This window comes from Pristis pectinata, chromosome 25 (assembly GCF_009764475.1).
Source record: "Pristis pectinata isolate sPriPec2 chromosome 25, sPriPec2.1.pri, whole genome shotgun sequence".
NCBI lineage: Eukaryota > Metazoa > Chordata > Chondrichthyes > Rhinopristiformes > Pristidae > Pristis > Pristis pectinata.
The window spans coordinates 22903756-22930012 of NC_067429.1; the positions used below are offsets into that span (position 1 = coordinate 22903756).

Here is a 26257-nt window from a genome sequence, read left to right on the forward strand (position 1 = left end):
TGTCCACTACTCTCTACAGCTTCCTGCATTCCTGTGCATTGGAATTGCCGTACCAGGCCGTGACACAACCAGTCAGTGCATCTGTAGAAGTTAATTAAAGATCTTTTTATGTTTCAATCAAATCCCCTCTTATTCTTTTAATTTCTCAAATAAAATCCTAGCCAGTCCAACCTTTCCTCATAATTCCAAGTATCAGTCTAGTAAAACTTCTCTGAACAGCTTCCAGTGCATTAACTTCCCAACCTCTGAACTGCTTCCAATGCGTTAACATCAGGGAGTGCTCCAGATCCCATTTATCCATGACAGGATTTATTTCCCTCTTGGTTGCTGCAGTCCGGACTCGCATTCACACACACACACTCACAAAATGGGAGTCCCTTTTACTCATCTAATCACAGCCAGATTTGACCACTTATGTAGTTGGTAGGAGTCCTCAGATGTGTTTCACCTGGGTTCAGCGTGAGCTACTTCACAGCTTGCTGTACTGCTGCTGAAGTATGTGAAGGCATAGATTAAAAAAATCTGCTGGTTATAAATAGGTAAAAGCTTTCCCGCCACCTACAAGCTGTAAGTGATTTTGGGAGGTTGTGCCTATAAAGGAGACTTTAAGTATCTTGGCAACAGCTTGCTGCAAGTTGATGGACAATCGCTAGAGGTAAGGCTGATTGAGAAACTGCATCCAACTGAGGTTGTTGAGTAAACTGTTTAGTTTCACCAAAGCATTAACTTCAAAATGATATAATCGCAACAGCCACCAAGACCAGCGTAAATCTAAACAGTTCTAACACTGCAACGGTTTAGACTTTCAAATATGTGTGTGTGAGAGAGAGTTTTTTATATCAATAAAACTGCTGTGACGTGAAAGTTGCAGCTGGGCAATTGCCTTGACGCTCCCTCAAGTTTGTCCAGCCGGGGGTATTGCCGCTGCGTTTACCGTGTGTCCTGTACCGGGTTCTGAAGGCTTTGCGTTTATATTTTGCTTTCTGAAGCGTTTAACAGATCTCGCATTGAAAATAGTCTCATTTCTTTAGCTTAGACCAAATACTATTTAAATAAGTGGGAAATATACGTTGCATGTTCTCGGTTTATAGATTATGTTTTGGCTGGTTCCACAGTGTTTTCAGAGAACCCATCGTTCCCACACGTCGCTGAGTTCACTCCAATTTTATTCCTTGGTTTCTGGGAGCCCCAAAAATCCAAGGGGCTCGCTACTGAGGCTAAAACTAACACGTACTTTCACCTGACTCCTGTAAGTTCTGGTGATTTTATTTTCCGCATTAGAATCCTTCTCGTTTCGTGTTATCTCGAGATATTTAATAGAGGCTGTTTAACCTTTCATTTGCTTCGTACTGGGCGTTGAGCTAGCTCCCCAAAGAACTTGGCACTGGTGTAAGCAAAACAGTATTTGAGCAGAGCGCTGTAACGTCACTGAAATAAACAGTTAGGTCATTGGTTTTGGGTTAGGGTTGAGATATAGTACCTGTTCAGGGTGATAGAGGAATTCCCGGGCTCGGCTTAATGCGTTAACTAAAGGCATCCCCGACAGTGCAGCTCTCCTGCCGTACCCGATAGAAGTGCCTACGTAGGTTCAGTCTGCAGTGAGGCTTGAATCCAGAACTATATAGATTCTGACTGAAATATCAGGTGCCACTTGTTTTCCTGAATGAAAAGGTTGTGGGTTTATATACCAGTCTAAACATCCAGAAGTATAATCTGGGTTGATACCCCAGTGCAGTACCGATCAGGTGATACATTCTGAAAGGTCCCATCTTTCCGACCTGTCATTAAACCAAGGTCCCATCCACTCTCAAGTATATCAATTGGCTGCTGCTGTTTTCTACACTGCCCCCAGTGATTACATTTCCAAATGCCTTCAGTGGGTTCAAACACTTGGGGAATTCTTTAAGGGGATGTGAAAATTGTCTTATAAATTCGACTCTTTTTGACAATCCAAAGCTTGTGTTATGTAACCTTCCCCTTTTTGTTTTTATTCAAGTTTTCACACCTTCTAACTTGCATTTATGACTACAGCATAGAAACTAGATTATTTAATACTCCCTGTGAGCCTCTTGCCTTATCACCACATTCTGCATTTCCTCCCTTCTTTAATCTTGTCTGGCATCCCTTTGAATGCATTTATGCCATTTCCCACAACTACACTCTGTAACTGCAAATTCTAAATGTTTATGGGAATGTACTCTTTGGGCAAAGAAGTTTATTTTCCTGAATTCATAATTGGACATTTTAGTGTGCTTGTATATTTATGACCAGTTTTGGATTCTGCCACTAGTGAAACATTCTCTCTTATCAAACTCTTTTATTTTAAAGGCTTCCTATCATATCAAATCACTCTACATTATCAGTTCCAGAGGCAGGAGTACAGCATGTTAAACTTTCCCTGGTATATTCCCTCAGCCATAATATTTATGTAAATCTTCTTTGCACCTTTTTTAACAGTCTCCTTGGAGCCATAAATGTGCACAATATTCCAAGTAGGATTGCAGTAGCCACGTTATTCTGGTGGTTTATGTTGAACTTGCACTGTAGGGATTGTTTTTTTTTCCACTGTGAATGGTATTTTCTATGTGTTTTTCTTCCTCTAATCTCTGGTTTAGCTATAGATTATAAACTGAGGTTTGGAAAGGTGTAAACTTAAACTTTTGATCTGTATAATTTTATGGTATTTCTTCAAAAGACTTAACTATTTGCTTTCAAAGATATCATAGAGAATTAAGACAGAAATTGTAGTAGTGTGACAGTTTGGGGGAAAATACTTTGTTCTGTTCAGTCCTGATGAAGGGTCTCGACCAGAAACGTTGACTGTCCACTTCCCTCCATAGATGCTGCCTGACCTGCTAAGTTCCTCCAGCATTTTGTGTGTTACAAAAGACTTTGTTCATTGTCTGGGTGGATTGATTTCCAAAACAGCACTGGCTGCTGAAGCAGTTGGTTATTTGTGAAGGTGTTGTAACCATTGAAGTAATACTTCTGACATGTTTAGCATTGTTAATCAACTTTTCCTTTTGTTCTATTTCTGAAACTGGTAAATTCTTTTCAAATTCAAGAGTTGCAAACTGTTAACTGTATAAAATCACAAGGGATGTTGATAAGGTGAAAGTGCACAATCTTTCTCCCCAGGGAAAAGGAATCAAAAACTAGAGGGCATAGGTTTAAGGTGAGAGGGGAAAGATTTAAAAGGGCCTGAGGGGAAACCTCTTCACACAGAAGGTGGCACGTGGTACGAGCTGCCAGGGAAAGTGATTGAGGCAGGTACATGGCTAGGAAAGACTTGCAGGGATATGGGCAAATGGGACCAGCTTAGATGGACATCTTGGTCGGCGTGGATAAGTTGGGCTGAAAGGCCTGTTTCCATGCTGTATTACTCTGTTACTCTATAACTGCTCTTATATTTTTCAGTCAGAGGTGAGAGTAGGACTGATTGGATAGTTTTCAAGAGCTGGTGTACCCACCTGTATCTCTTGCTCAAAACCTTAAGTTTGTGTCTCCTCGTCCTTGTGCCATCAGCTAAACTTTTCTTAGTCTAAGTTTATCATTGCGACATCTCAAACAAATCTTCTCCCAACCTCTTTGCTCCAAGGAGAACAAACCCAGCTGCTCCAAGCCATGAGACCCCCATCCCTGGAACCATTCTTGTAAATCACCTCTGCACCTGCTCTGGGATCTTCACGTCCTTCCTAAAGAACTGGATATAATATTCTAATTGTGGTCTAACCAGTGCATTATAAGGTTCTACATAACTTTTGCACTCACACCTCTATTTATGAAACCAAAGAATCCATATGTATTGTTAACTACACTCTCAATATGCCCCACTACTTTCAAAGATCCATGCACATGAGCAATCAGGCCCCTCTAAGTGCATACACTTTAGATCTATGCTATTTTGTCTCTTCCCATCCCTTCTCTCTCAATACATCTCACACTTCTCTGTATTAAGCTTCATCTGCTGTCCTATGTAGGTGCTATGTATCCTCATTATTTGCCACACTCCAAGTTTGGTATCCTTGGCAAGTTTTGAAAATGTACCTATTTAAATATCGATCATTTGTGTATATCATAAAAGCAGTTGTAGCACTGACCCTTGGAGTATTACTATCTGCCGTCCTCCAGTCTGAAAGATGATCACTTACCAGTCCAGATGAAGGGTCTCGACCCGAAATGTTGACTGTCCACTTCCCTCCATAGATGCTGCTTGACCCACTGAGTTCCTCCAGCTCCTCTGTGTGTGTGTGTGTGTGTGTGTGTGTGTGTGTGTGTGTGTGTGTGTGTGTGTGTGTGTGTGTCCAGATTTCCAGCATCTGCAGTCTCTCCTGTCTGTACCGTGGCTCGCTGTTTTCTGTCCCTGAACCAATTTCTTTAATCCAATCTGACAATGACCCTTCTAATCCATGGGACTCAATTTTGTTAACCATTCTTTTGGGGTGGGGGAGGGGGTGGTTACTTTGTCAAGTGCCGCCTTAAAATCCAAATAGACAACTCCATTCCTTTCATGAACTTGCTCTGACATTTCATGGCCTTTCAAAAGAGCTGGAAAATTGTGGAGGGGTGGGAGCTTGAGCTGGGCTAGGAGCAAGTCAAATAGGTGCATATTGTAGTGGGTTGGGGTGATGCTTAAAGATGAGACTACCAGTAAATTCACTGGGCTTTGCTAGTCCCTTTTACCAAGTGTCAGGAATAATGCAGGGAGGTGATTTTAACCCTCACTGCATGCCTTCTCCAAAAATAGTCGAGTTTGAGTCGCGAGTGAGGTTGTAGTGTTAAAGATCAAATTTGGGAAGCCAATCCATCCAACCTCTTGTTAAAAGAAAGATGATGAAATGTTCACCCTTAAGAGAAGGGTTACTCATTAAGACCCAAGAGGATGAAAATTTGACTTTGTCTTCAGTCCATGTTGGTCAGGACATCCTGGGTACTAGAGAAATCTGTCAGGTGAACAGAAGTGAGGAGCACTGGACCCATCGACTACACACCTTTCCCCACACTGCCGGTAGCTCAAAGGCAGAAGGATTTTCTCCAAGCCCATCAAACAAACCCTTTAAGTGCCTCCCACATCCACTAATTCCACCCCAATCAACTGCAAAACTTGCCTGATCCTGTCCTTGTTTTTATTTGACATATTAATAATTTTCTAACCATATTAATCAGGCTGGCCTCGGGTGTGAAAATGAAACAAACCCGTAGTGTTTGGCTTCTTGACTTTTAGCTCTCCTTCCACTCCAATTCCTGAGGCCAGTGTCTTTGCTCCTTCTCTCTATCATTTTTCAAATGGAGAAACTCCAAACGTGACTCACTGCTCTCTTATGAAGGACTACATGTTTAAATTAGTGATGGCATGGGTCTCTGCATCATTCCTTCCCAGTGAGTTGCTGCTTATGTGGTTGTGATGTAATTGACCTATAATTTTTGTCCTGTTGGATTGTGCATCAATGTGCATGGTACACTTGTCATACCATATTTTAGGATTGTACGTCAGCTAAGAGATCTGATTTGCATATTCTCAGCAGCTCACAGAGCCATGTTATTCTTTTGTTGCATTCCTCCACAGGTTGAAAGCCCATATTGTTAAGAACTTTTTAAAAAAATCAGAAAGCTTATCATTCACACACCTGTCCAGAAAAGTTTCATATTGTTAGTGTTCCTTGAATCTTATGCTTCATACAAATATGAAGTTGCCCTGAGTTTAACGTAAGCTCCTGACTCTCTCACCAGTATTTTGCTACATTTTGACTTGGTCACCACAACGTCGTTACAGTGCAGAAGGCTGCCTTTTGGCTTATAGCCTGTGCTGCCTGCTGGTTGAGAAACTCCTTCAGTCCCATTTCCCCCCTCCCTTGAGTGCCTATCCGGAATCATAGAGGCATGAAATGATTACAGCAGAAAAGGATGCCATTTGGCCTATTGTATCCACACTGGTTTTCTACCAGAGCAACTCTCGTTCCACCCAAAGATCGTGTCTCTATAGCTGTGAAAATTTTTCCTCACCATATATTTATCCAATTCCTTCTTGAAGGTGCAGTGGAACCTGCCTCCACCACATCTCCAGGTAGTGCATACCAGATTCCAACCACACATTGCATAAAAACATTTTTCTCATTTCACACTTAATTCTCTTCCCTTTTTTTTAATACCTGTGACCTCTCATCCTCAATTCCTTAACCAAAGGAAACAACCTCCCACTATCCATTCTGAACAGATTCCTCATCAATTTATATCCTCCCATCAGATTTTTCTTCAAAATAAATACTCCCAGCTTAATCTTTCCTTATAACTACAGTCCCTTATCCCAGAAACCATTCTCAAAATCTTTTCTGGATCCACCCAAAGGCTTTCACGTCATTCTTGTACTGTGATGGCCAGAATTAAACACAATATTCCAGTTGAGGCCAGATTAGTGTTTAACAAAGGTTCAGCATAATTTCCCCGCTTTAATGCTCTAAGCCCCTCGTTCTTCTTTGAAAGCCCTACTTGACTTTGTTCCCACCACCTTCACAAGAATAAATTTCAGATTATACTCTGCATAACAAAATAAAAGTTATTCTTCATGTCCCTCTTGTATGCGCGTCTCAAAGTGTTACGTGTGCACTCCCTGGCCAATCAACTATCTACTAAAAGGGAGCAGCTTTGTTTACAAATCTAACCAGTCAGGACCTTGTACACCTCCGTCAAACCTCCTTTCAACCATTGAAAAACAAAATAAGATCTGAAGTAAAAGAGGGAATGCTGGAAAAAACCTCAGCAGGTCCAGTCGCATCCGTGTCTCCCTCAACAGATTGTTACCTGACCTGCTGGGTGTTTCCAGTATTTTCTGTTTTTTGTCTCCTTTCAACCCTCTTTCCTTGAGGGAGAGCAAACCACCTTATCCAGCAAAACCCTGTGACAGAAATCTCTCATCCTGGAACAATTCCAGTAGATCGTTCCTACACCTATTCCAGGGTCTTCATGTCCTTTCTAAAGTGAGGTGACTAGAAGTGAATGCAATTCTCTGATTGTGCCCAACTCAGACCTCCCTGCTGTTGTTCTTTGCATCTCATGTTTATCCATCCCAGGATACCACAGGCTTTTCCAACCATTCTCTCCACATGCCCTGACAATTCCAGGGATTTGTGTATGTAAGCCCTGTTCTCTCTCTTGCACTTTGTTTTAGAACTGTCTCATTTGGTCTGCATTTTCTCCCATTGTTCATTCTGCTTTAGTGAATTGCTTTACATTTCTTTGTGCTAAATTTTATCTGCGATATTCTGCCCATTTTATCTTCTTATTCATGTCATCCCACAATCTATAGTAATCTTCTTCATTGTACCACACTTGCAAAAGTAGTGCTTTCTGCCTTTAATTTCCTATCATCATGCTATCAACCCTTTCATTCCATGGGTCTCAACTCTGCTATTCATCTTTTGTGTTCATCAAATGCCTCCTGAAATTCCATATGGGCAAGATCACCTGCATCCTCTTCATCAACCTTCTGTTATCCTGTCAAAAAAATCAACTGGTTTAATCAAACATGATTTGCCTTCTAACAAATCCATGCTGCCCCTCCATCAATAACTCAAACATGTGCTTTAAGTGAGAGGAAGGAGTTTTGAAAGGGATTTGAAGGGAAAGTTTTCTACACAGAGCAGTTGATGTCTGGAACTTGCTGCCAGAGGAGGTGGTGGAATCAGATGCAATCACTATGTTTAAGAGACATTTAGACAGGCACCTGAGGCAAGGCATAGAAAGATACAGACCTAATGTGGGCAACTGGGACTGGTGTAGGTGGGCAAAAGGTTCAGCATGGACATAGAATTGGGCCCTTTGGCGCACTGTCCTGTACAACTGTGACTCTGACTCTGATTCTATGAACTTGTAACATGCCGTATCAAGAGGTGCAAAGTACTGGAAAAAAACTAATGGGACTGAAGGCAGACAAGTCATCATTACCTGATTTCCTGCATCCAAGAGTTTTAAAGGAAGTGGCTGAGAGATAGTGGATCCATTGGTTGAAGTTTTTCAAAAGTCAATTCTGGGAGGGTTCCAGTGGGTTGGAAAACTGGAAATGTCCCTTCAAGAAGGGAGAGAAACAAAAAATGAGAAACTAAAAGCCAGTTAGCTTAACATCTATTATTGGGAAGATGCTGGAGTCCATCACCAAGGAAGAAATCATGACCGATTCAGAAAAGCTTCATGTAATCAAAAAATGTTAATATGGTTTTATGAAAGGGAAATAGTGTTTGACAAATATGCTAGAGTTCTTTGAGGATGTAACAAACAGTCAATAAAGGGGAACCTGTAGATGTAATGCATTTGAATTCCCAGAAAACATTCATGTAAGGCTGGTGCACAAATAACTCAGTGTACCAGGGGAGTGTGTTAATGTGGATTGAAGACTGTTTGTTTATCACTGAGAAGACAGGGGTTTGGAATAAATGCTTTTTCTTATCAGACTGGAAAATCTTAACTAGTGGAATTCCCCTAGGATCAGTACTTGGCCCTCGATTATTTACGATGTGTATTTAAAGACATAAGAGATCTTGTAAAAGACAAGTTTGCTGATGACACCAAAAGGTGGGAAGGAATGCTGTGATGAGTATGTTTGGACTGCAAACAGTATATAGATTAAGTGAATGGACAAAAACTTGACAAATGCAGTTTAATATAGGAAAGTGTGAACATTTACTTTGGTATGAGGATTCAAAAGATACCAAAATGGAGAGAAGCTCCAAATGAATGGAGAACAGAGCTCTAGGTGTTCTCATTCATGAAACACAGAAAGCTAGCATGCAGATGCAGGAAATGATTCTGATGACAAATGGCTTATCGGTAGGAGGTTGGAGTTTATAAAGTACTGCTACAATTGTACGTGGTGTTGGTGAGGCCATTTCAGGAGGACCATGTACATTTTTGGACTCCTTGTTTTAGAAAGGCTATACTAGTGTTGGAGGCAGTCCAGAATAGATTCACTAGGCCAATTCCTGGCATAAGAAATCTCACGAAATCCCAAGAAATCCCAGTCCTATCATGAAAGGCTAAAGAAATTGGATCTGTATTCCTTACAAGCATGCAGGGTGATCTTATTGAAACATAAAATCTTAAGGAAGCATGACAAAGTAAATGTCAAGGTATCTCTACTAGTGGGAGAGCCTCAAACGAGGGGACATAGTTACATAAGTAAGCAGTTAGTTAAAACTGGAAACGAGTGGGAATTTGTTCTTGCTGATGGAATTCTCTACACCAGAGGATTGTGGAGGTGAGCTCACTGGAGATATTTAAAGTGGAAGTAAATACATTTCTGAAAGACTGAGGGTGATGTGGATCTGGCATAGAAGAGAAGTCCTGGGGCAGATCAGTCATCATATTAAATGGTGGGGCTGGCTTGAGTGGCCTGGTGGCCTACTCCTCTTCTGTATGAATAAGAGTACAATAGCAATGACCCATAGAATCATCGCACAACAAGTGTTCTGTGGGACATTTGCAGTTTAAGTAGATACCGGGCAATGATTATAGAGATACTGATGTATATCAATGGAGAATGACTCCAAACCTGCAACTCATGCAAAATGATTGAAACTTGAAATTCTTCAGTGCATCCAAAAGATTAATCGGCAATTTTCCAAAGGTTCTTCCCAGTGATGACTCTTCAAATTGCATGTTTCACTACATTCAGCATGATGTGCCCTTTATAAAACTTCATGCCAAGACACAGCTTGAGATTTCTTCTAGAGTTGGAATTGGATAGTGATACACTTTGATCACCTGATCTCCAGGCATATCCTTAACCATCCCTTAGGCTTCTCCACTACCACAACAGAGTTTGCCCACTCAGTAGCTTTAATGACTTCTGTTGTTATCCACTTTTGCTCAATCTCTTAGGGCTGTTTTTCAAACTTTTTAATCTACTCAATTGGCATTTTATGAGGGTATGGATTCCCTGATTTCACTTGAGCTGTGATATGATAGTCAAAAAATCTCAAAGCATCTAATTATTTCATCAAAGCAATCTAGATACATTTGGGATTAGTTTGTTCTGTCTCTTATTGGGGGGGGGGGGGTGCTTTTTGAGCAGCATGTTACTTTAACAGTGACACCTCCATGGTTTACTGAGTTCAAATGTGGTTCCTTGCATCTTCTCAGATCCAGGGTGGAAGGTGCTTCTATTTCTGTGAAGCAATGAACTCCTTTCCAAGCTGTAGAATTCTACCTCTTCACTCTGCCATCTGGATGGCAATGCTTTGTTTCAAAACTTTTTCTGTCAGATACCATCTTTTTTCAGGGAGGATCTTTCGGTGTGACTGGTATGATGTTTCTTTGTGCTCCTGCATCCACTTTGAGCTGGAGGTTGATGGGTGTGGGTTTGCTTCTCGCACTGTTACTAATCTGGATGGGAGTGTGGATTTCATTTCTCTGGGACTCTGCTGTGGCATGGTTCAGTGGTTCCATTATCTGGAGCATCCACACATGCTGTAATTGTCCAAGGTTTGGTTGTTCTGATTTTGCATCTTTTCCATTGATCTAGTTACTCTTCCTTTGGCACTTCCTCCATATAATTTCACTTTTGGTTTGCATATCAGCTCCTAGTGGTTGAGCTTGCAACATCATCTGCAGTTTAATCCATATGTAGAGCACTTATTTCTTTATGAATTTCTCTCGTTGCCCACAGTTCCTGCATAGCCTCCTTTCAGTCCGGTTTCCATTCTTTTGCTTCTGTTCTCCAAATGCATCAACCTCACTTCCTTTCCCAGGCCTGATCTCTTGTTTGAGTAGTCAGCATCCTCATCTGTCTATTTGTGGCTTCCTATACACTGGCTGCAACTGTAGCCAGCACTATAGTGAGCTCCTCCTTTCCAAACAAAACTTTCTGCTCGTCTGGCTCTGGTGAACCCCAGATGAGTCGGTGCGGAAAGCTTTCAGCCCAGTTTTCTTAGACTTGCACTACTGGCTGAACTTCAGGTTCTCCTGAATCCTCGCTTAGGATTTGGAACCGGTGGTTCCGTGGATTCAACTTCAGCTCAAAATGTACACTGAATTTTCAAAGGTCTGATCAGGATTTTTATTTTCCTGACTTATTTCCCAGCAGAGATCCAGTCCTTTCCCTCCTATTCACGAAGGATGATGCCTTGTGGTTCATGTTGAATTTATTCATGGATTACTGTCACTACGTTTGCATCTTCTTGTTCTAAGAACCTCTTGATTGCAATATGAGATTGAAATCTGTTTACTTGTGTTTATTTTCAGATGACAGAACATGTGCTGCCAAGAGATGCAAAACATGTTTTCTACACAGAACATGGTGCAATAATAAGTGATGTGGTGCAATAAGGACAAATTGTATATATCTGTAACTACTGTAAAACTCAGATAATCTGGAACATGGGACTTTAGTGGTGCTGGACTATTGGTCTATTTTGGATTATTTGTTGTTATTAATACCCAAACACATTTTCAATTCACTTTTCAGAAGCCACATAGTATAATTTCCTAGTGAATCCTGCAAGTTTAAATGGATTCTGGCAAAAGGGACCCTGTTTAGTTTAGAGAGAGGATGGGAGCTGGGGCCCCGGTGAGTGGGTAGGGAGCGTGGGAGCTGGGGCCCCGGTGAGTGGGTAGGGAGCATGGGAGCTGGGGCCCCAGTGAGTGGGTAGGGAGCATGGTGAACATTACCAGGTGAACCAGATGCCAAACCATTAGATAGCAGATTATTGGAGTTTTACTATATTTTAATAACACTTCATTCTTGCAATAATATAACACCCTTGCTCTGGGTCTCCTTCAGTAGGACTTCCAATGCCATGCGATAGAACCTATGTTCACACACCCTAGATTTTACTGCTCTGTGTTAGACCCACTCCATGGGTGATTAGAATCCCTGATGCTCCAGGAAAAGTATGTCTAATCAGTATCTTAAAAATTACATGATTGGTCTATTTTGGTAGAAGTTCAAATTGTGGTATTTGGCAATTAAGATTATAAGTTTGTGCTCCAAAGCAAACTTTCTTACATGGGTGTCTTATTCAGACCACATCCGTGCAACCCCACATAGAACAGGCCCTTCAGCCCATAATGTCTTTGCCAACCATGATGCCAAATTTAATTAATCCCATTTGCCTACATATGATCCATATCCTCTATTCCCTTCATTAAAGTAATCTGCTAAGCTTTTTTGATATGTTTTTGTCCTGCTGAATGCAACCCAAGTGGAAGGAGGAGATGAGCTGGCTGGGCATTGGGAGTTTCCATTTTGTGGATGAAAGTGGATCTTGAGCCCATTTGTTAGGGTTCAGTCCTGAAGGTGTATCGATATTTAGAGATCTGGGGCTGTCAGGAGCTCTCTGGTTTCCAGTCTCCCTTGTGGTATGTACTTTTTGAATGGAAAATGGGAAGATAATGTGAAATGGGGCTTGTTTCCCGGAGGCTTTTCTGAACTAGGTCATTGTGCTTATCTGAACAGGAGAGCAAGGAAGGACAGTATCCAAAAGGGATTCTTTAATTCGGCTATCCAGCAATAGTGAAGGCTCCAGATAAAGGTTCTGCAATAATAGGAAAAAAATTCTGAACATTTAAATTAATAAATGTGATGGGTTTTATTTTGGCTGCTTGATATTTAATTGCTTACAACTGAGACCATTCAGGAATAAAGCTAATGATTTCCTTTTAGTTCACTGAAGCCTTTTGGGCACTATCTCTACAGTAATGTATTGCCATTGTTGTCTTTAGCCTGTTTCTCTGCTTATTTTGGCACAGAAGTGCCACGAGGGTACTTAATCTCAGCACTGTGTTCTCAGTGCTCTGTCATTCTATTTATGTTGCGGAAGTGGTTTCATAATATGGTGCAGCTGTTTGTTTCAAACATGCTGCTTAAATCAAGGCTCCAATTCGGTGACCTACAATTACAGGACTGTATGTTCATAGAATCGGCACAGCAGTAGTTAAATTTGGGACTGTTCAACTGGGATATTTCCATTCTCCATTCCCATTGCCTCCCTCCAATCCCCCAAAAAGGGAATGAAATTGATCTCAATAAAAAGCTTTTATTTTGAGTACTACAAGAATGACTGGGAGTCTGAAATGCATATGCATGGCCTTGCAGCACAAGTTGTGAGGATGTATTTAGTGCTAATGTCCATGGACTCATACCAAGGAAGTTTAGAGTGTATACAGATTATGGCATCAGTCAATGGTCTCCTTTGGAGCTCTGTGCTCCAGCTAATGAATTGTCTTGTACATGCATGGCTGAACATATGTTTGAGGAAAGGGAGAACCCTGTATAAACTAAGACCTACTGAATGAGCAGAACAGATTGCTGCTGGGGTAAGAGGAGAGGAAAGAAGGGCTCTTGGTGGATGGCCATTTACTCCCAGCATGGAGAGAGAGAGTCTCATCTAAACCTGCAGTAAGGAAGAATGAATGAGATGCCTTTGCTTCACTTTAGAGGAGTTCACTGCCAACTAGTGTTGCCATATCTCCAACCACAGAGCAGGTCAAGACAACTTTGCTAATAGTGACTCTGGCAATGAATTTTTAAGTGTGGATCTTTCCAGGTTTGGGCTGCTGATGTTTATAAAATCTCACTGCTTACCATCCATTGTTTAAGGAAAGCCACTGATGCTTTTTGTTCAGAGAGCTGGCTGCATTTCCATTTTAAGGCTAGCAGGCTGAGGAACATGGCTTTTTGGGGATTGCAGACACCTCCATGGTGCAGGGTCCCATTGATTGAATTTGCATCACTTCATTCTTTTTATTGGAACAGAGGTGGGTTCTGTGACCTTTTGTTCAGCTAAAGCATAATCATACGCAGCAAATCAACTTTATAACCTCCCTCCTTTCTTGAATAATTGGATTATTTATATACTTTTCCAACCCTTGGACCTCTCTGGAATACAAGGAATTTTGGTAGATACAACCAACATTTCCACTACTTCTGTAGTTCCTTCCTTTAGGACTGTTGGTATTCCTTCATTATTGAAGGATAGTTCCTTCATAACTTGGGTTTCTTTTAAATTCGCTTTACATCAACATGGATGTTTTTAGTAACTTTTAATCCACTTAACACAATTATCAGTATACTTAATTACTCTGTTACACTACGTTATTTGTCCTTTTTAAAAAAAAAGAGGCATTTTTTTTATAATAAAGGAGATAAAGATGGAACTGACTAGATGGTACAAACCACTCAACAACTGCCTGAGATGCAAAGCTTGCATTTTCTACAAAGTGTTGATTGATCCAACTTTTACTGATCACCATAGAGAGCATCCTATCTGGATGTATCACAGCTTGATACAGCAACTGCTCTGCCCAGGACCGCAAGAAGCTGCAGAGTTTTGGACACAGCCCAGCGCATCATGGACACCAGACTCCCCTCCTTGGACTCTGTCTTTACCTCTAGCTGTCTTGGTGAAGCAGCCAGCATAATCAAAGACCCCACCCACCCGGGACATTCTCTCTTCTCTCCTCTTCCATCAGGTAGAAGATACAGGAGCCTGAGGGCATGTACCACCAGACTTAGGGACAGCTTCTACCCACTGTGATAAGACTATTGAACTGTTCCCTTATGCAATGAGATGGACTATGACCTCACAATCTACCTTGTTGTGACTGCTCACCTTATTGCACTGCACTTTCTCTGTAGCTGTGACACTTTACTCTGTACTGTTATTGTTTTTACCTGTACTACATGAATGCACTCTGTATTAACTCAATGTAACTGCACTGTGTAATGAATTGACCTGCATGATCAGTTTGTAAGACAAGCTTTTCACAGTACCTTGGTACAGTGACAATAATAAACCAATACCGATCTTAAAGGAGCCTTTAATTTTGGTCAATTATCCAAACCCTGAGCCAGTTGGTGATTTACCAAAGTTTATCATGTATTTGAAAAATTAACCTAGAGCATTGCCATTTGCAGTCTGATAAAATTGATTTTCTGACATGTTAGGAGTAACTTTGAAGACGTGAATTAATATATGCACTCATGACTTGGGAAGCACAGCTGGCTGATGTTCCTCTGGACTTTGGAACTCTTAATACATCCTGTTTTTCTACATGTCTAGAATATGCTTATTCTCAATTGTGAAAATAAAGAGCAGCTGGAAGTTATTTTGTGCAATAAAGTAGAAAAAAGCATTCATATGTATCTTTTTTTTAAACATCACAGCAATCTTCTGCTCCAACCATTTAAGGCTCGATATAATGTTGTCAGTAACCATTAAGTTGCAATCTGCTATTTCCATTCAGTAGCCCCATCTAATGTGACAACTGCTTGTTATTAATATGAGAAAGGACATGTAATGACCATCTGGTCCATAAAGTTATTCCATGCAGACATGGTACAACTTTATACAAGATCAACCCTGCCTCCTAATCACATGAGCTTCAGAATGGACAAATAATAAGATGAATTTAGAAGAAAAAACTTGATCTTCTGACCTATGCAGGCAAGAAACTGTAGTAATTTAAGTGTCAATTCCAATTACTTTCAACCTACTCTTTGTATAATTTGAAATATGTTCTTCTCCTCCATGGCATAGTTTGCTAAATCCTCCTCCATCAACATCCCAGAGTAAATCATTGACCAGAACTGGAGCAGCTATACAACTACTGTGGCTTCAAGTGCAGGCTAGGTATTTATGCTCCCTTCCTGATTTGAGGCTTTTCCACTATCTGCAAGGTTCAATATGGGAGTGTGAAATAATCTCCACTAGTGAGCTGTATCAATACTCAAATTACTCAACCACGCCTAGCAACATGGCGCAAAATGCTGAAGGAACTCAGCAGGTCAGGTGGCGTCTACGGAGGGAAATAAACAGTCAAACGTTCGGGTTGAGACCCTTCATCAGGACTGGAAAGGAAGCTGGCAGTTACTGGAACAACAGTTGAAACATTGACTGTTTATTTCCCTTCATAGATGCTGCCTGACCTGCTGAGTTCCTCCAGCATTTTGTGTGTGTTGCTCCAGATTCCAGCATCTGCAGAATCTCTTGTGTGACCACAACTAACAGCTTGCTTGATTGGTCCCTTGCCTTTTACACTCATCAAGGATATCAGTAGATGAAAGGTGAGCAGTAAAGGTAATATAACTCAAATGTTGTTTGGAAAGATAAGTCAAGGTTATTACATAAAATAAGGACAAATGAGTTGGGGGTAAGATATTAGTGCAATATTTTAATTAAAAGGCAGAAATCAGTAGGAGTAGTGGTTACTACAGTCATCTGTACTGGGGCTTCAGCTATTCACAATTTAAATTACTGATGTGGATGAAAAGTCTATGTAATGTAGTATGTGGTGCTACAAAGCTGGAAGAGAAAGTCAGCAGAGTGTGAAAGACACAAAGATCCTGGCTATCAAGAAGGTGTCAAATTGAATATAAAGTGGGAAAATGAGTTTTACGTACTTTGAGAAGAATATAAACCACAAAAGATTTTTAAATTTTGAGAAACTACATGTTGGTGTACAGAGGGGACTTTGGTGTGCTCATTTCTGGGATTCTGAAAGTAACCTACAGGTACTGCAAACAACTTGGAAGGCAAATGATCTGTTGGCTTTTATTGCATTTGGTAGGAATGCAAATAATAAGGAGCCTTGCTGAGGTTGGCATTGGGCTTTTGTGAGATTAGGACTATGGGCATGTTTTGGTTCTGTCTCCAAGGAAGGATCTATTTGAAATCACTGCAACCTGGACTCGTTAGATTGATTACAGAAATGCAGAGTTTGCCTGCCATGTGAAGAGAGATTGAAAGTCAAAATCTGCAGAAGCTGAAATTCTGAAACAAAAACAGAAAATGTTGAACACCCTCCAGGTCAGGCAGCATCTGTGGAAAGACAAAACAGAGTGAAGACTTCAGGTCAGAGATCTGTTGACACTTGTCTGACCTGCTGAGTATTTCCAGCATTTTCAGTTGTTTGTTAAGGAGAGAATGAGTAAGATTGGCCCACAGTTCCAGGAGTTTAAAAGAAAAAAAACGTGTAGTGACTCACCGTCCGAGCAATGCGAACCGGCTCAGCAGTCAGGTCGCACGTCATCGGAGCGGCCGAGGCCCAAGTATGGCACTGGGCCTTCGTCTTCCCCGAGTGACGGGGAGAACCCGTGCGCGGGAAAAGTTTGACGTAGCACATATGTCATTTCCGTTTTCGGTGGGGCAGGACCGTTCCTCTTAAAAGGCCCGCACAAGGTGGGGAAAAATAAATCAGTTTTGTTCTGCAGCTCATCTACTAGTGTCTTACTTTCGCATTGTGGTAGTAGGCCACTACATTGGTGACCCCAACGGTCCAAACGGATTTTGGACCCCACAATGGACGACAATGTAGCAGCCAATGCAGTGGCACTCAAGCTGCCCACCTTTTAGATGCTTCGGCCCTGCGTCTGGTTCGACCGGCTAAAGCACAATTCCAACTTTGCAAATTACCTTCCAACTCTACAAAGTACTACCACGTGGTCAGCTCTCTGGACCAGGAGACAGCCGCCCAGGTTGGAGGCTTCATCCAGTCTCCTCTGGAGGAAAGGCAAGTACCCGGCTTTCAAAGACCACCTTATTTGGACCTTCGGTCCTCTCCCGTCACGAGCGTGCTGCCCGCCTGCTTCATCTTGGTGGCCGGGGGACAGATCCCCATCGGCCCTGATGAATGAGATGCCTGGCCTTGGCTGAGGGACACAAGCCCTACCTGATGTTTGAACAGGCCTTCCTCGAACAACTACCCGAAGACATTCACCTGCTGTTGGCCGACGCCAATTTCAGCAACCCACGTGAGGTAGCTGCCTGGGCAGATGTCCTGTGGAAGGCCAAATGCGAGAGCGGGTCGTCTGTCAGCCAAATCACCAGACCGCAGGCCCAACGCCTACTTAAACCAGTCCCAGCAACTGGGCGACCACACAGAAACACAGACAATGACACTGGCGACCAGCTGTGTTTCTACCATCAGAGGTGGGGCACAGAGGCCCGTGGATGCCGCCCACACTGCAAGTTTCAGGGAAGCGCCAGGGTCAGCCGCCGCTGATGGCTACAGTGGCTGGCTGCCAACACAGCCTCCTATTCGTTGGAACAAGCAGTCTGGGTGTTGTTTCCTTGTCGATACTGGAGCAGAGGTCAGTATTTTGCCCCCGACCGGCCGCAACACGTAGTGGGCAACAGGGTCCTGCACTCAAAGCCGCAAACGGCACAACAATGTGGACTTTCGGTACCCGTACAGTCCAATTACAATTCAGCGAAAACCATTTTACCTGGAACTTTACCCTTGCCGCGGTCGCCCAGCCACTCCTGGGAGCTGATTTCCTTTGGGCCCACAGCCTGTTAGTCGACCTGCGAGGGAAGTCGCTAGTGCACTCCAGAACTTTCCAAACCTACCCCCTGGGAGAAGCCAGCCTACCAGCTCCGCACCTGGACTCCGTTTCCCAGTCTGGCAATGAGTTCACCAAGCTCCTAGCCGAGTTCCCATCGGTTTTGGCACCTCAGTTTACAAATTCGATGCCCAAACATGGGGTGTGGCATCACATCATTACCACAGGGCCACCCTTTCATGCCTGGGCACGATGACTACCTCCAGACAAGCTCTGCCTGGCAAAGGAAGAGTTCCACCGCATGGAGGAGCTGGGGATCGTTCGCAGGTCAGACAGCCCCTGGGCCTCCCCCCTGCACATGGTCCCCAAAGCCACCAATGGGTCGAGGCCCTGCGGCAACTACCACAGGCTGAATGACGCCACCACCCCGGACCGCAACCCTGTCCCTCACATCCAGGACTTCGCAGCGAACCTACACGGGGCCCACATCTTCTCCAAGGTGGACCTTGTCTGGGGATACCACCAAATCCTGGTCCACCCTGACGACGGCCCCAGAACTGCGCTTATCACTCCATTTGACTTCTTCGAATGCCGTTCGGCCTTAAGAACGCCGTGCAGACCTTCCAGCAGCTGATGGACGCAGTAGGCTGCGACCTGGACTTCGTGTTCGTTTACTCAGATGACATACTAATCACCAGCCGTGACCACCAAGAACACCTTTCCCACCTCCTCCAACTGTACTCCCATCTCTGTGATTTCGGCCTCACTATCAACCCGGACAAGTGCCAATTCGGACTCGATTCTATCGATTTCCTCGGCCGCAGAATCACCAGTGAAGGAGCAATACCCCTATCCGCCAAGGTAGACACTATCCGCCATTTTGCCTGTCCCAACACGGTCAAAGGCCTGCCAAGAATTCCTGGGGATGGTCAACTTTTACCATCGGTTCATCCCTGCAGCGCCTGTATCCTGTGCCCTTTGTTCTTGCTGACGTCTGGCAAGGGCAAGGACAATCGCCTGGAACGACAAGGCCGTGGCTGCCTTTGTTAAGGCCAAGGACGCCCTGGCAGACGCCGCGATGCTGGTACACCCTAGGACAGACGTCCCAACCGCCCTCATGGTGGACACATCCAACACCGCGGTTGGTGGGATACGGGAACAACTAATCGAAGGCTGTTGGCAACCCTTAGCGTTTTCAGCAGACACCTTAGACCACCCGAACTGAAATACAGCGCTTTTGATCGGGAACTTCTAGTGCTGTACCTGTGGTCTGGCATTTCCGGTACTTTTTAGAAGGCAGGCCTTTCACCGCTTTCACTGACCATTAGCCTTTGTCCTTCACCTCCTCCAAGGTCTCCGATCCCTGGTCAGTTCGTCAGCAGCGACATTTGTCCTACATTTCTGAATTCACAATGGATATCCAACATGTCTCTGGAACGGACAATGTCGTTGCTGACACGCTTTCCAGACCGACCATCCACAGCCTGTCCCTGGGTGTGGACTGAGCGACCCTGGCTGACGCACAGCAAGCCGATGACGAGCTGCCCAGCTACAGAAACCACAGTCTCGGGCCTGCAGCTCCAAGATTTCTTAGTCAGTCCAGGTCAGCAGACCCTCCTTTGCGACATCGCAACAGGTCAGCCCCACCCTATAGTTTTCCTGCAGCCTGGCGGAAACGCATTTTTGACTTGGTACACGGGTTGGCGCACCCGTCCATCAGATCAAACTGTCCGAATGGTCGCCAGCAAGTTCGTCTGACATGGCCTGTGCAAACAGGTCAGTGAGTGGGCCAGGACTTGTCTGCACTGCCAGACATCAAAAATCCACGACACACCAAGGTCCCGCTACAGCAGTTCGAGCCTACCCATAGGTTCGACCACATCCACGTCGACCTCGTTGGTCATCTGCCAGTTTTCAAGAGGAGCCCAGTACCTCCTTACCAATCATGGACCAGTTCAACCCCTCTATCTGACATCACGACTGATTCCTGCACCCAGGCACTCCTCACAACTTGGATTTGGTGTTTTGGTGTTTCCGGCCCATATCACTTCAGACAGGGGCGCCCAGTTTACCTCCAGCCTCTGGTCTGCATTAGCGAACATGCTAGGGACGCAGCTGCACACCACCACGGCCTACCACCCTCAATCAAACGAGTTGGTGGAGACGTTTCCACCGCCATCTGAAATCAGCCCTGATGGCCCGCCTGAAAGGTCCTAACTGGGTCGACAAACTGCCTTGGGTCCTGCTCGGCATACGCACTGTCCCCAAGGAAGATCTCCATGCTTCATCAGCTGAACTCGTGTACGGTGGACCCCTGGTCGTCCCGGGGATTTCATACCCGCCCTTCGGGGCCAAGAGGAACAAACCACGGCAGTCCTGGAAAGACTGCACGAGAGGCTCGGCAGCTTGGCACCAATTCCCACTTCGCGGCATGGTCAAGCCCCATTCTGTGAGCCCAAGGAACTACGAGACTGTAAGTTCATTTTCGTTCGCAGGGGCACACCCCGGGCACCGTTGCAACGACCATACAAGGGGCCGTTCTGGGTCATCAGGAATAATAGGTCCACCTTTATTTTGGACATTGGGGGACAACAAAGAGGTTTCACAACAGACCGCATCAAACCAACCCATTTAGATCTACAACAACCAGTCGAGGTCCCAACACTGCAAAACGCAGAGGCCAACTTCATAAGCAATGGCCAGCACAGCCTGCGAACCTTGGGGACCGTATCGCTGGTTTCTGGGGAAGGGGGGGGTGGGGTGGGCGTGGTTGTGTAGCGACTCACCATCCGAGCAAAACGAACCAGCTTCGGCAGTCGGGTTGTGCATCATCAGAGCGGCGAGGCCCAAGATGGCGCTGGGTCTTCGTCTTCCCCAAGCGATGGGGAGAATCCATGCGTGGGAAAAGTTTGACGTAGCGCATACGTCATTTCTGTTTTTTGGTGGGCGGGAACTGTTCCTCTGAAAAGGCCTGTGCAAGCCGGGAAAATAAGTCAGTTTTGTTCTGCAGCTCATCGACTAGTGTCTTACTTTCGCATCACGGTAGCAGCCGCTACACATGCACATTAAATTAATTATGTGGCAATAATTACATGACTGTAGTATCACTTTCTTGCTATCATTTTGACCAACATGAATCAAGTGGTTTTTATTTGAGGTATTTTGAAGTTTACTGATCTTTTTCTCATTTTGTTTGGCTGGCAGGTTGTAGATCAGTGCTGCTAAATTAGGCTATGGAGTTGTGTATTCTGCCTGTCATCGTTCATACCATAACTGTGACAATTTCTTCTCTGCCATCAAGCCTCTTTTATGTGTAGAAGGTGTGAGATACCTTGGCTTTATGTTCAAATATTGCCTTTCTTTAACAATGGTTCCTCTGCTTTTGCAGTTGCATGTTGTGATCTCATTGATGATAGCCCCAGATGCGGGCCCCTCTCTCTATTCAACTCCTACTCTAAACCTCGGCTCCTGCTGCTTGCATGTCATCAGACTGCTGTCTGCCAAACAGAGAAGGCATTAGGCTATAGTTCACTTGATTCCCATGTTATAACAGACTAGGGAGCCGTGATTTAAAATTACAACTTTTTAAATAGAGTTGCAGCACAAGCAAAATAAACTGATGTGGCAAAGAAGTAGATAATGTTGAAGTGGCTACACACTCACACTCACACTCACATAAAATTACATACATTCATTATACCAGAGGATGAAAAAAAATGGGGAAAAGTTCAAAACAAAACAAAAATCAATAGCTGATCAATACAAAGAGGACTCAGGTTGGGGGGTGGGCAGTGTAACATTTTGACAGAATTTTCTGATGTGAACAACATAACCGTAGATCCAATGGACATCATACAAACTGGAAATAAAATTATTTTCCTGGATTTCCCAACAAATTGTTCCTGGTGTTGTAATTTTTACTGTTGATCCTTGGTTCATTTTATCATTTAGCATGTACTGATGCAAGTAGTTAGGGAATTTCTAATATATTGTTTGCTGGCTTAGTAAAATGGGACTTTTGGACCATCCGCTTGTGCGAGTGCCCTCTGAGGTTTGGAGGAAGGAGGGTATGGGTTTGCCAACTGATGCAATGTACATAGAATATTAACCCAAGGTATGTGAACTTATTCTGGCTATTGAGTTTAATAGGGTCATAAGTGCATTTATTCTTTATTCAGATTTATTATTATTGACATAGATGACATGAAGAAGAAATTTCATGTCATTTAAATCAGTCATAATAAATCTGATTCTCAAAGTGGGCTAGCAAGTTGTAGTAAGGGGATTGCATGACACAGTGCCTTTGCAATACTTTGCCACTGAATTCGGCTTTTGTATTTCATTTTCCATTTCATGCTAATTGGTCTCTATGATTGAATTAAAAATTTGGTTACAGTTTCTTGATTAAAAGTAAATACTTATTCAGTTGATTAAAAATTCTGGATTTTTAAAGATTTTTCTTTTTATATTTGTTCTCTTAGTCAGCAAGCATTGATCGCCTAAATATTTTATGGAGGTGAAGAATGTACTGTGAAATTGACTCCTGAGCCCTGATAGTTTAGTTTGTGAAGCCAAGATAATTCAGACCCCATAGTAGCTAATGAGAAAAATTATTGGTGATTGATCCAGTTTTCATTTATGGGCAGGTTTAGCTTTTATAGTGTAGTTGTTGCCTCATTAGTGGATAAATTTTACTTTAGAATAGCAAAAATATATTAATAGCACATATTTGAGGTGCTTTAGGGATCTTTCGATTAAAGCATGTATGTGGTCCTAACCTTCATTGTTATATTCATAAGCAACACACACACACAAATAGCTTACAATGTTTCTTTCTCCCCCAAAAGCATGAAGGCAATTCAATTTGTGGTGTAAGTCAATCAATACAGATTGTTGCATGAAAACACCATTTTGTTGAAGGTATTTGCTTTTGTTTTTAAGTAAAGATGAAGAGGAGATGGACTGTAAGTAGATTTTTCTGTGAAAACTACTAATCCCTACACTTGGATCCTTGGCCAGTATGTAGGCTTCAATGTCCAAATGGAAACCTTGGCTTCAGACTGTAAAAATAGGGATTTTATTTTGCTCTTCCAAATCCTCCCCTGAATACTTGTTCATTCTTTTGTAAGCCAGAGGATGGCAAAGAAATATGTGCATGGTGCTGCATGCACACAAGTATGTCTCTTGTATTGTGAGGCCTCTCTCTTCACAAAAGAACAGCTGGAAATTGGTGTGACTGGTGCACTATCCCAGGCCCTTTTGTTTGTGACATACACAATTTCCATGTGAAAAGACATGACATCAGGTCCAGCTGGAGGAATCAAATGCTCGGGTCAAACCACAGAACTTCAGTATTTTCCCTATGCATTGAGATTGTGTATGGAATTGAAAGGATGATGCTTGTTCTTGTAATTCGTGAAATATGAGGCAATTGCCATCAAATTGAAAAGTAGCGAGTCCAAAAGGTGGTGGTTGTTTAAAAGCTGGTGGTTTTACAGGCATTTTCTTTTCCTTCTAATAATCTTCATGTTTGAGACCATACTTTTGTCAGGAAATTTTAATTTAATAATTCACATTTAAATTCTAGAATATTGCATCATTTAGTCCCCTTTCTAAAGTTTAACCCCTTAAAAAGCTGACTGTGTGAGTGGTACTGCTGACCCTTCGCTTAAATTTGAGGAAGTTTGGAGTCCACTTATTCAATATTTTCACATGATATAGATCTCCTTATAATAACCTTTCAATTTAGAGGAACGGAGTTGATGACATAACGTTGCTCTGTTTCTATCGAGAAATTTTAGTCCAGTTTTTGTTTTTTTTAATTTTTTTCTTTAGCTTAGTTTGGTTTGATATATTGTTTATAATTTTTCTTATTGTTTTGGTTTTTTTTCTATATTTTATAATAAATCTTTTTTCTTTTATATTATATCCATTCACTAACAGATCATTGGATCTACAGTTTTTTTTATACTCTTGTTCTTTATGATTATCCATGTCATGATTGTTCTCCTGATCTCTTTGTGTTACATGTATAAACATTGATATATTAATCTGTATTAATTTGAAAACTAATAAAATGATTGAAAAAGAAAAAGCTGACTGTGTGATGACCAAGCCCACTGTATATTGTGTTGAAACCTCAAAACATTAATGTCTGCTGTTAAAGTACTCACATTTAATGTATCTGACTGGACAGAGTATTGGTGAAATGGAAGAGTGAGCTTGAATGCTCTAGAGGGAATGATTCCTTCAAACTGGTGAAAGGGAAGGGGTTAACATGTTTGGTAGTAACATCACAATTGAGGTGCCTGAAATTATGGAGGGAGGGGTTTTTGTTCAGTGTGGAAGCTGGTGAATGGGATGTAGTGTTTAAAGAAGAACCACTTTCTTTGTTCTGGATGGGGGAAAGCAGATGAGAGCTAAGGTTCAAGAAATGGAACAGACATCTTTGAGAGTGGTTGGTGTTTGGGAAACTGTGGTTAAAAAAGGAAGAAGCTATAATGGAAGCATTATTATGGAAGTTTCGAGGTCACCTGCCCCTCTCAAGCTTAATGAGCAATTTCACATTTCAAATTATTTAAATGTTGTACCTAAAGTATCTTCTGATTGAAATGTCCTCATCTGTGTGGTTTCCCAATTAACCACTTAGTAGCATCAATAATTTTAGGTTAGTTGAATCTTGTGCAGTTTTGCCATCCTGTATACTCTCATTTACAAAACACTGACTGAAATAGACAAAAACACCCTCTCTTTACCACTGGGGAAAAATTAAAAATGTTTAAGTTGAACTAAAGCAGAAGCACATTATTTTTCAAGCCTTTATTTCTGAGATTTTTCTGCTCTCTAATGATAGGAATACGATGCATCATTCTTAATCAGATTTGGAGACTGTATACTTTTTATGTTACCAATACATGGAATGTTCAAAGCGGAAATATAAATACATTTGTTTCTGGTCTAGTACACTGTAAATTTTATATGGCTAAATCATAGCATTTAATCAGATTGCTAGAAGGCAATCTACATTACAGCTTCTGTACGTAGACTAAGAGTGCATGGTGAAGTATATTCTGCTTAATCCGATTGGTGGTAGAAGGCTCAGTCTGGTCTAAGAAAAGGAACACATATTTTGGCCTGGCTAGACTAGCTTGTACATCAAGTACTGCCCATCTGAACAGCACAGACCTAAAAATAAGTTCCTATTTGTTCAAATGGAGAAATAAAAACTCTTGAGTTTTGAAAGGAATCAACTATGGCTCAGATGCATATTAGAGAATGGTTTGGAAAAGATTAGACTACAGCATTACTTTGAATTAAGTTATGACACTCAGACAGTTGAAAAACAATTTTTAAACTGACAGAAGTTCCTTACGCTATGATCAACATTCAGAATGAACTTCCCAGTGGAGTTTTGAAGACAAAAAAAAAATCATTTGAGGCAGTTGGATGTTTTAAGAGCAAGGACAGAAGGTTTCTCTGGATGGATAAGCCAGGAAGGGCAAAATGACCTTCCACACTTGTATCTGTCTGTGAGCATTTAATCTAGTTGTAAATAGTTTGGTGTATAGCTTTTGCAAATTTATTTTGGCATGAATGATTACTGGCTAGACCCTTGTAAAACATGCTCACTGTTAAAGAGCAGATGGTTTCCAGACCCCCCCCCCCCTTCTTGAAGGGGAAGAGTGATTTTTATCCCACAGCTTGTACTATGAGCTCAACTTAATTTCTCTTTGGCTCCAATAGACACACACCGGGGTTAGAAATATTGTCAGTGTTTTTGCTGATAGTGAAAGCTTTGGGTTTGCCTGCCATTAGATTAGTTAACAATTAAGCAAAGATGGATAAATATTTAAAAATCATTGAATTGGGCTTTTATGTGTCTTTCTGATTTTCTCAAAAGTATTAAATATTCTCTGGACTGTATTCAATTAAACGTCAATTTGTAATACTATATTCCATTTGCTCCTTAAACTTCAATTTCCTTTG

The 26257-nt window shown here is 42.3% G+C and overlaps 1 protein-coding gene across 1 annotated transcript in view; it reads left to right on the forward strand.

The window, feature by feature from the left end:
* The first annotated feature begins 460 nt into the window (after positions 1 to 460).
* LOC127583069 (gap junction gamma-1 protein-like) overlaps positions 461 to 26257 on the forward strand; it is a 43459-nt gene continuing 17662 nt past the window's right edge. The window contains exon 1 of the mRNA XM_052038804.1: positions 461 to 655. The gene's annotated coding sequence lies outside the window, so the exon portion shown is untranslated. The remainder of the gene's footprint in view (positions 656 to 26257) is intronic.